Source organism: Ursus americanus, chromosome 27, assembly GCF_024610735.1.
Source record: "Ursus americanus isolate L20-20 chromosome 27, mUrsAme1.1.p, whole genome shotgun sequence".
Taxonomy (NCBI): Eukaryota; Metazoa; Chordata; class Mammalia; order Carnivora; family Ursidae; genus Ursus; species Ursus americanus.
The window spans coordinates 31620928-31626500 of record NC_142153.1 but is presented as its reverse complement, the minus strand read 5'-3'; positions in this window follow the sequence as shown (position 1 = coordinate 31626500).

Here is a 5573-nt window from a genome sequence, read left to right as displayed (position 1 = left end):
CCAGGGCAACGGGCGTGACGCGCATGCGTTCTACGCGGACCTACGGCGCCGTGTCAGAGAAAGCGGGTCGGCGCGCCCCCTGCCGACCGCTACGGTGCAGCGCAGGAAACTTTGTGTTCATTAATGGACAGCGGCATCCCTCCCATAGGTCGTCCCGAATCACCGAAATTCAGTGTCCGGATTAATCAGTGCCACAATTTTGGAAATTCTAATGGACAGCGGCATCCCTCCCATAGGTCGTCCCGAATCACCAAAATTCAGTATCCAGATTAATCAGTGCCACAATTTTGGAAATTCTAGAGCTTACTTTAAAAAAAAAGCAATTTTGGAAATTCTAACTGAAATAGAGCAGACTCTCCCATATCTTGATTTAAAAGCATGGGGATTGTATGAAACAAAGTATAAGGTAACTATATAAAATCAACTGTTGACATATATAAAAGCAGTGAATGATTGGAATTTAAAATCTTAAAAATTTCACTTACAGTAGCACCAAGGCAGTGAAATCCTTAGATATTCAATCTAACAAAACATGTAGAAATCTGTATACAGAAAAATATGAAACCCTGGAAAAATATCAAACAGGATCTTAGTAAATGTAGAGAAAGCCCATGTTCATCGATTCAATATTGTTCATATTGATATGTGCGTGGATGTTGGGGTGGAAATGAACGATGATACTCATGTTTAGAGATAAAAACGCTTCGTTGGGTTTGTGTGGTTCTGAGAGATTGTGTCCAATATTAGTCCCTGGGTATCTAGTGGAGCCATAATCTAAGAATGGAGACTAGAGGAAAAGGAAATTTTATTTGGGGAAGAAGTCAATGGCTTCAGTTTGGGATCTATTTCATTTTAGGTGCCTGTACCACATGAGAGTAGAAATTATCCCGCACAAAGGAAATCTACGCATGAGCTTTTGGACATTGCTATCATAGAGGTAACAATAGAAGAAATCAAAGAAATGTATGAGATTGCTAACACAGTGTCAAGTGAACAGGGAGAACAAAGACTAGTCTTAAGATGCACCTCCTTGATTATTTGAGGAGACCACGTGAAAGACACTGGGAAGGGGTGACCATGGTAGTATGAGGACAATCAGGAGCCTGAGGTGTCAGAGAAGCCTAGGAAAATGAACTAATCCATAAAGAGGTCATGGTCCAATTTTCTTTGATGCCAAGTAAGACAAAGACCTAGAAATGATAGGTTTAATTATGGGTAACCATGATCTTATTAAGATTTATTAACAGGGAGATCATCATTAATACAGAGAGCTCTCTTATTAAGGAGAAAACCACTGGTGACCCTAATTAGGATGAAGGTGATGTCAGGAAACTGTTCTTTCAGTTTTGTTGTGAAGGGAAAGAAGGCGATGAGGCTGGAACAGCAGAAAAGATGGGCAGAAGCTATTGCCTTTCAAGATGAAAGATATTGTGCTTAAATGAGAAGATCAATGGAGCAGTGGTGGGAAGATCAATAATGGAGATTTAATGTATTATCAGTAACATAAGGTCTGAGGGAGTTAAAGAGGAAAGGAAACAGGTTGTAAAAAATTGGACTTAGCTAAGGTAAATATGACCGTTCTGCTTTAATGAAAGGCGTAAATGATAAGATTAAATGGAGGCATATTTGTACATTTTATGGCAGTGAGCAAAAATATTTTTTTCCAATTACCCATTTTGTCTGTGTAACAAAACATGAAGGGACCCTGAGAACAATGATATTCTAAATGCCCAGAAGTTTGAAATGTTCATGGAGCATAGCAAAATGATTCTTCTTGTTGATATATCAGGGGTGCCAGATATATTTTGAAGCAAGGTAGAGATTTGTGACTCTATAGTGAGGCCAGAACTGATGTCATAGTCATCCTGGACTGTCTGATGGAGCCATGAGGAGGCAGCATTAGAGCCATGGGAATGTGGGAATCAATCAGCAGACGCAGTGAGAGGTCAGAGGCACACATAGCACCTGGTCTTGGTAATACAGGTCAAATGAGTGACTGTGGGGGTGCCTGGGTGGCTCAGTTGGTTAAGCAGCTGCCCCGGATGGATGGGAGTTGGGCTTCCTGCTCAGCGGGGAATCTGCTTCTCCCTCTCCCTCTGCCCCTCCTCCCTGCTTGTGCTCTCTCTAATAGATAAAATCTTTAAAAAATGAGTATCTGTGGATTAAACTGGGCAGTAACTGTGAGAAGAGACAGGGTCTGATAGCTAGCAGGGGGAGTCCATGCAGTGGGATTTCCCTGGAGGTAAGAGAGAGCAGACATGTGGAGGCCTTGTGTTGAAGGAGCTGAAAGGAGCTTGCGATAGGGGCACGTTCTCTGAAAACTGGTCTGAGATGTTGTATCCCAGGTAGGACTCAGGCCTACTAGATGCCGCTGAAGACAGGTTTTCTTCTGTTTTCTTTGCATAACATGCAATAAAACATTGTTTTGCAAATCTTGTGTCTACTGAAAATTACAGGTCTTGTGTTTTGAATGAACCTCCATTTTGAAAGAAAACTTCAACTGGTTTTAGAAATGTTTGTCTAATCATGTTCTGTATTTAATTTTCACTGGAAAAATAATCCCAGTGTGCTTATGACCCCAGCCACCTGCCTCTCTCAGACACACGTGCCACCATCTCTAAATAAGTACTGTGTTTACACAAAGACATGGTTGATACACTTTACTACTGTTGTAGTCATGAGGTATGGAAAGAGATATGGAAATCATAATCATATTTAGGGTTACAACAAACATTAAACAAAATACATACAAATTTAATTTTATCAGTGAAGGACTGTACTTTACCATGAACACGTAAAACAAATAAACAAAAAGAATAAATAGCAATGAGTATAAGAGTAAATAAATTCTCCATATCTAAAAGCAAATGTTGAATTAGAATATCCATCAAAACACATCGAGAAATTAATTAAATTCCACCGGGCACAGAGCCAAGGCCTCTCCAAGTGGGGCTGCAGCTTGGCTCCATCCCCCCGCCGGGTCTGCAGGGTGGCAGGGGCTGAGGGGCTTCCCCCCGCCCAGAAGCTGCTGGGGCTGCAGGGTGAGCTCTGGGTGAGTGGGTGCCAGGAGGCGGGAGCCCTGCAAATCGGGGCGGGGTGGCCTCTGCTCTGCTCTGTGAGCGCGGAGGAGGCTTCGGCTGGGACCTGGGACCCACAGTTGGGCGCTCAGGTTGGGTGGCTGGCGGGAGCCCGGGCACCTGGGGCTCTGCACTGCGGGGGGCAGGGGAGGGGTAAGGGGGTCTGTGGCTTTCTAACGTCCTCCCCGAGGAGCTCCTCTCCCCTGGCGCCTATGCCGAATTGATGGAGGGGGCCCGATGACAGAGGACTACGGACGACAAGGAGGGCCGGGCCAGCGCGCCAGCGGGGGGACAGGGACTCCAGACAGGGTGCGCAGGGCGCCGCTGCCCTGGCCTCTACCTGGAAGGGACCTGAGCCAGCTGGGGAACACCTGGTCAGCCCTGCCCCGCTCCACGTTGCTGGGAGCCCAGCGGTGCCCAGGAACAAACAATTTGTGGATCTTATTTAATGACAGTTGATCCTAGTTCCTAATAGTGATGGTGTACTTCATCACATTCAAAATTAACTCTTGGCAAGCATTTCATTTCATATGTAGTTTTAATTTTTTTTAAAGATTTTATTTATTTAATTGATGGAGAGAGCACAAGCAGGGGGAGCAGCAGGCAGAGGGAGAGGGAGAAGCAGGCTCCCTGCTGAGCAGGGAACCCGATTCCCCAGGACCCTGAGATCACGACCTGAGCGGAAGGCAGACGCTTAAGGACTGAGCCACCCGGGCGCCCCAAGTTTCATATGTAGTTTATGTAAGGCATAATCAGCTAAGTTACTCAATGATGAATATTTAAATCAATGAATACTTAAACTCATAACTATGAATTTATTATACCAGTAATACCGAAAAACCTCAAAATTATTTCATTTTTCATATGTATTCTCTTGCAAGGTATTTCAGTGAAAAGGATAGTATTGAGAGTTTTCATGCCATTATTATGAATTGGTTCATAAATACTAATGATAGTAAAGCTAAATCCCCCCATGAATGCAGGGGTCACTGTCTTCATTTTCCAAGGAGACTTCTAAGATATGAGGGGATCTTTCCTGTCCGAAGACTCCTCCAAGGGACTCAGCCACACACGTTGGCACAATGACGACCAGACAGCCATTAGAATTAAACACAACCACCTGAGAGCCCTTTGATTCCTCACTAGGTATTTGTTTATCTGTGGGCAGTTCTGTGACAAATACTGCCATTTACAAAGATATTTTTCTTCTAAACAAAAAAAGTACTTTTTTGAAAAAATAACGTGTGTAGGCCTTCTAAAGTGGTATGGTGTCTTCCTTCCGAGAAAAGACCTACATGTACCTCTCATGACTCTCTCCACCTGCATGCCTCCTCCCAGAACTGATGAAGGCACAGGAGACGCTGAGAGACAATTAAATCCACAAGAGAAACACTTACAGAGCTCCACCACTAAAGACCAATACAGGTACCTCTTGACTTCATATATTGGTATTATATATATTTCTATAGTATTTTAATATACACACTATATAAATACATGACACTTTTTTTTCAATCTCTCTCCTTTGTCGCTGACAATGCATTGTTGTAGGCTTTATCTTTAATTGAGTCTTTATAATTTATTATAAATCCTTTCCCCACTCCTACTCCTCCTGTATATATTCCTATACCACCAGCCCAAGAGAGCACGGAAATGCCATTCCACTAGAAAGAATCACGCTCCTTCTCTGCCTTTCCTCACTCACGCTCTTCTCACTGGAATGAGAAGCCTCGATCACGGGGTCCCTGTGAGGGACCAGCACCACTCTTCTCCTCAGTGGGGTTCTCATCCCAGACACAGGTCCCATGTCAAGGAGCAAATCAGATGGGCTATCAAGACACAGACCACAGACCGTAAGCCCTACCTTCTGTCCATGGGGGATGAATCAGGTGTGAAAGCTTCAGTATCTCCTAATGATGATGGTGGTGATAAACTCCCTTAAAGAAAAACAAAAGAGACCAGAGTAAAAAACTCACATAGAGGGCAATACCACTAGAGCCAAACTTCCAAAGCATACTTCAGCTAATATGGAAGGTGAATATGACCTGGTCCATTCATTCTTGTGACTCAAGAAACTATTAACCAAACATTATTAACTTTTCCCCCAGGTTGATGAGAGGAAGCCAGAGACCAATTCCCTATCATTTATAAACAAGTAGATATTATCAACAATCACTGAGAGAAATGTGGTGCCTCCTTCACTGAGTCCCAGGGACGGGCCAGCAGCTCCCATGGGCTCTGCCGGGTCCTCCTTCCTCCCAGGACCCCAGGTTCTAGCCTCTAACAGCCACAGACAGGCTCAGCTCCAGGGGCCAGAAAACAAAGGGTTTTGGCGCCGCCTGGTGGCCACGGGGTACGCAACCGGCGGGAAGGCTTCGGAGTTCCTCGTCATGATAATAATCCGGGTATGAGTAAAGCCTGTTAAAATCCCAAATAAATGGAGAACAGCCTTGAAAAGTCCATGAGCAGACAAACCACTTTGGCCAAGCATTCAAA